Genomic DNA, 6,000 nt, shown 5'->3' with positions numbered 1-6,000 from the left:
TCATCACCCTATCAACATCTTTGAGCATACCTTTCTATGGTCTTGGCTTTTCATGACTTATCTTTCCTATAGGAGCACTATCTACATTCAAAAAGCTTGAGCTCTTTCTAAAAATTCAAAATTAAAAAAAGAAAACGAAAAAATGCAAAATAAAATAAAAATGAAAATGTGCCTTGGTGAAAACTACTTCTTCTGGCACCTTGGTAGCAAAAGTAAAGAGAAATAAATCTATCCTATGGTGAAAACTACTTCTTGTGACACCTTGAATAAGTACCATGATGAAAACCTAGCAAACAAGCGTCATGCATAATTCTTCCATCATCCATCTATCCCCTCTTCTCTCTTTGATCTTCACAATGTTAAGCTATCTTTGCATATTGGCTATCTTATCCATGAGATTCTCTATTTTGTGCTTTCTCATTCCCTCATAGCCTCCATCTTGAGCTTTATTTTTATTTCTCTATCCCATTGCTATCCTATCTAGTTGACCCCTTGGTCTTGATCATAATAAATGAAACATGGTTCTCATAGGTCTCTTGACATGGCTACTCTTTTTTACTACACACTTCATGCTATCTCACTTATTGGCTTCATTGCTTATCCTACATGCTATCTTTATCATTACTTCCATTGCTTATCCAAAATATGCTTCATATGACTATTTCACCTTTTTCCCTAGCTTGGGTACTCTTGAGGAGTTAGTTCTTGAGGATCACTTTCACTTGTTTCATATTCCTTTCTTATACATCTTTGCTTATCCATCGGCTTGTTTCTTCATCGTGTCCTATACCTTGCTAGACATTGGGAGAAAATGATGTGATCTTTCTTAAGAACTAGTGATCTCTAAATTATTTTTAAAAATCCAAAAAATCATATATGAATCTAAAAAAATACTTAAAAAATCAAAAAAAGTCCTGAAAAAAGATCATCTTAGTGAAAACCTAGCAATAGGCACTTTGATGTATCACCAGAAAAAAATAAAAAATACAAAAAAATACAAAAAAATTGAAAGAAGTCTTGAAATAAAATTTGTCAAGGGGTGAAAACCTAGAAATAGGCACTACTTGAAACCCTTGCACCTATGTCTATCAGTCTCAATCACCTACTTCGCTACACATTTCCTGGCTTGGAATTGTTTCTTGTCCTTGTTTCGGGGGCATAGCTACTTAGCCTATTGAGGTATTCTTGTGCATTAGGGTTTCTTTTACAACTCACAAAATAGTGTTTCTCAACACTTCCCCCACCTTGACATCAAGTGTTTTTTTAACACTTTTTAGATAGTTTACCTACGGTCTCCGATGTCGCGATATTTCTCACTATCAAAATCAATTCTTGAAGAAATGGCCAAGTGACTTACACACACGCACTTTAACACTTAAACAAATGAGCTATGCTGATCTTTATCTACTTTTTGTGTTGTCTATGATGATTTCTTTACTATATGTTCCATCCCTAATAGTCTTTCAAGGATGTCATTGACTAGAAGACTGGGGGCATGGGGCATGTTTGCTTGATTTCTGCTTGTGGGTATACTTAGTTTGTCTATAGTGTTGTAAGCATTCATGCTTGACCTATTTAACATTTTGACTTACAAATGTATCATCCTTGACTATTTCGCAAGACCACACTTGGGGTTTATCCTAGCGCTTATGCCTTGATACAGGTGTAATCTTGCTAAATTAAACTTAGGGAATCTAATCGGGTAGTTATCTTGACTTACATGTCTTTGATGCTTAGATTGGATTTCCACATACCTATTTGATATCGATCATATTCATATCCTCATAGTTATATTAGTGATGGTTGTATTATCTCATGATGTCCCTAATAAATGCTCAATGATGAAATTAAGAGTCTAAATATTATGCACTTCTTGTTGGTAAACCACTTTTCATATTAGCTTGCATTTTAGGTTCATTTTCTAGCTTAGTCTTGCATTATTGCATATGGGGAGAGCTCTCTCTTCATCTTTTTGTAGACATATCGGCTAACTCCTTTCATATATTTCTTTACTTTCTTCTTGTTCATGTCTTTTCGCCTTCTTAATTTTTCGCTTCGTCTCTTTTCTATCTTATCATCACATTATATAAAGTTTTGACCTCTTAAATAATTTTGATGTCCTGGATTCATTTTTGGGATCAAAATCCAAATTCGAGTTCATCTTGATGGTCAAAATTGTCTTTTAAAATTCTACTTTCTTCTGAGCAGTTAGCTAACCTTTTGAGGTCTAATCTCCGAATCATCACTAGGGCATCTTTATTTCTCCATGTCTTCATCATTTCCATACTTCATATCTACTTCAATTCACTATTTCATGTCTAAAATCACCTTTCTACTTGTTTCGACCTAATTTTTATGCTATATCCTTCAAGGTCAACTCTAGTCAAACTGGGGCATTTTATCAATTTCTTATAGTCATTCTTGGGTTCTAATCATCTATCTGTCATTTTGGAAATTTCTATATTCTAATTTTCTCATGTCTAGCCAGTTTCTGCATCCCCTTAGCTCATTTTAATTTCGATCCCGAGGGGGCAAACATACTCTATCACTGATTTCTACAACTATCTAGTTCTTAGGAGCATTTGCTTGATCTTCTCACTTGTTCTCGATTCATCTACTTTGCTAAGTGTTAGCATTCTTCTTGAATTCTGACATCATCTTTTCCTAGTGTTTAGTACTTCTAGTATCAAGCTTTATATTTAGGACTTGCTATCTTTTTCTACATTTCGTTCTTCAAAATCAGATATCTATATCTATCATCGCCTACTTGGCTTTCTATTTTCTTTGACATAATGTGTTCCTAGATCGATCATGCATTAGTCAAAGAGGGGCAAATGTAATCACCTAAAAATGGTCATCTAGACTATTAGCCCCCTTTTCAACATTTTAGCTAAATTAATTTAATCATTTACCTAGACCAAATTGCTAATAATCAATTTATTTGATTATAACCTATAGTTTAACTATGCTATCCTAAGTTCATTATTTGATTAAAAGAACATGTCCCCTTTTAATTAAATAAAAGACCCCATTCTTCTAACTCACTTAAAGTGCACAAATAAAGTCCTTTTTCTATTTTGCAATTAAAAGAAAAGGCTTTGTGAATTTTGTCTTATATGACAAGTCAACTTATATTCTATTGGTTGACTTGTGTGTACACATGGATCAGTCCTCTTTTCAAATTTCATTGTTGATCATCCACCATCTTCATCTTGATCTCTACCGTCTGTACAACTTTAAAAGGGAGAGAATTTTCTCCCTCAATCCATCCATCTTTTGAGTATTGTTATGTTGCAGGTTTTCTAACAGGTTTCTTGGGAGCTTTGTGGAGAACTTCTATTTCTTGTCTACATTCTCTCATACCATAGCATTTCTAGCTTAGATTCATGTTGCATGTTAGTTTAGCTTCTATTTTGCAATAATCTATCTCACATAGCTTAATATTTGGATTGTAACACTCTCATACATGTTTTAGCATAGCTGCATTTTGCATTCTCATCTTAGCTTAGTTTCCATACTTGCATTGCATTCTTGAGGAACTCCTTGAGACATTTGCATTCTTGCATCTTGTCTTTGGAACCTCCCATTGCATGATTTACTAGAAAGAAGAGTATTCCTAAGGCTCAGCTGAGAGCCCTTGAACTTGAAATACACTCTCTTGCACTCCGTGGATAGGGAGCTCTAAGCCAGCATCCAAGAATTCCAAACTCATGGAATTGTTTGGATAGAAGGGTTTAGAGTGGGACACTTTTGAGTGTCAATGATTCTAACTCTATTTCTTTACATGTCAATGATTCTTATAAGCCTAAGGGCAAGTGTGTTGGTTGTTTGGATTTGGAGAACACTATGGAGAAAGTAATAAATGATATTAAAGGATATTAACTCCCTATAGGTCAATGTCACCTCCTTAGATGAGAGATCCAACACACTCACAAAATTTGTTGGTAAGGTTATGCATGTGACAACAACTACATTGCAACTCCAGAACATGATAAATAGGAGGAAACACTAGAAGGTGTATATTTTAAGAAGCTTTATGAATTTTTGATAGATGATTGGACACAGATCCTCCTATAGAGCCCGATGAAGGATTTGGCAAAAAAACTAGTTCTTTTATTTACTATGTTTTGTTTTTAATGTTGTGGATCTGTTGGGATAATCTAGCTATGAATGCTCTAAATTAGCCCTGCATGAACCATTATGGTTTTAAATTTTTTTATGGTAGCTATATGATTACTTTTGTTAGTATGGTTGTCATGATGGTTACTGCTATGAATAATATTAGTGTTAAGTTAGATAAGTACTTTAGATGGCTTTGTAGATTTTGTGGGGATATGTTTTCGGTATTAAATGTGGGGAATGTGAATTAGTTGTTGCTGGTTGTCTGCTATTAATGAGTCCCATTATTTTGTCGACAAAATTTATTTATGCTAAAACAACCCAATAATAAAAGGCTTCTAAATTTTTTTGAATGCCAATCTAAATATTTTAGAATGCCATCCCTAATTTTTTATTAGGTAAGACCCCTTCATCAGGCCAAGAGGCTTTCTACAATGACATCATTCATAGTTGTAAACATTTCAACACTTTAAAATAATTTGACGTTCATTTAAGAATCATGAATCTTATAATTCTTTTTAAATATGTTCATTGTGAATGTAACTAATACTAATTGATGCAGAAGGAAGTTTAATAGTCTAATAAAAGCAAGATATTTCAAGTGATTCCTTAAATAGTAAGTGCAAATATTGAAGAGTTGTCTGCTACTATCTATCAAACTATAAGTGCAAACATTGAAGAGTCACCTGTTGTGATATGTCAAATTGTAATCGCAAACATTGAAGAGTCACATGCTACTTTTAGAATAGTAACCCCTATGTTCAACAATTTTCATTAATTAATTGAGCTAGATTTAATAAATTAAATTAAATTAAACATTTCATATTGAATAAACTTCTATGCCATGCCACATTAAACATGCCAAATGTTGCTCTACAATACATCGACATATTTATTACCACTTAATGATTTTGGCATAATAATGGGCAGAGCAATTAAAGAGACCACTTAATGGTAATGAATGGAACTAACAACCTATGAGTTTTCTGATTGATCCAAAATATATAGTAGATTTGTAAAGAGATTCAACTATTAGTGTTGTACATGACGAGCTTTCGACATCATCCAATTTTTTCTAGAGGTTTAGTTTTCATCACCTCCTCTGCAAGCATTGCCAAATATTTTCTATTGAAATGCTTCTTTGTATTGTCCATAGTATGTTTTCTCCTAGTTAATTTAATGGATCCATAGGTATTATTTTATAGATTTTGAGAGTTATAAATAGATAGAATGTTTTCCTTATGCACAATGGGATCAGATTTTGGTAGATTAAAAACGTTTAATTTTATGTACCTTTCTTGAGCTTCCACATTTTTAACTGTAACATTTTATCTATGTTTTATCATTCCAAATAAGGGGTTGCAAGTAAAGACTTGTGATTATATTAAATTAAAGAACACATCCTACACTCAAAAATCACTGCACAAAACACTTTTCAAATTCTCGTTTTCACTTATATTCTCTCCAAATTCTCTATAGTTCATGCAACCTTTGACACACACACACACACACACACACACACACACACACACACACACACACACACACATATATATATTTCACTTACTCAAGGTGGTTCAAATCATCTTTCACATTTTCTATTTTATTCCAAAAATATCGTTCTCCATAATGAAGCATAACTTGCATTTTGGAAAAAAAATTCAAAAACTTTCCATACATGCGTAGCAGAATTAATACTGAACACAATGAACATAAATAGCTACACTCAAAAATTTATCGCATGACTCCTAATTATCTCATATATGGGTTTCTTGTTTTGAATAAATGATGACTCCTCATTATTTCATAGATGGATTTTTTGTTTTGAGTAAATGAGAGTTGTCACTAATATATCAATTTTTGTTTTAGATAAACTAATTT

This window comes from Cupressus sempervirens, chromosome 5, assembly GCF_028749045.1.
Source record: "Cupressus sempervirens isolate cs-2001-9-10 chromosome 5, ASM2874904v1, whole genome shotgun sequence".
Lineage (NCBI taxonomy): Eukaryota > Viridiplantae > Streptophyta > Pinopsida > Cupressales > Cupressaceae > Cupressus > Cupressus sempervirens.
Note: the sequence above shows the minus strand (reverse complement) of the source record.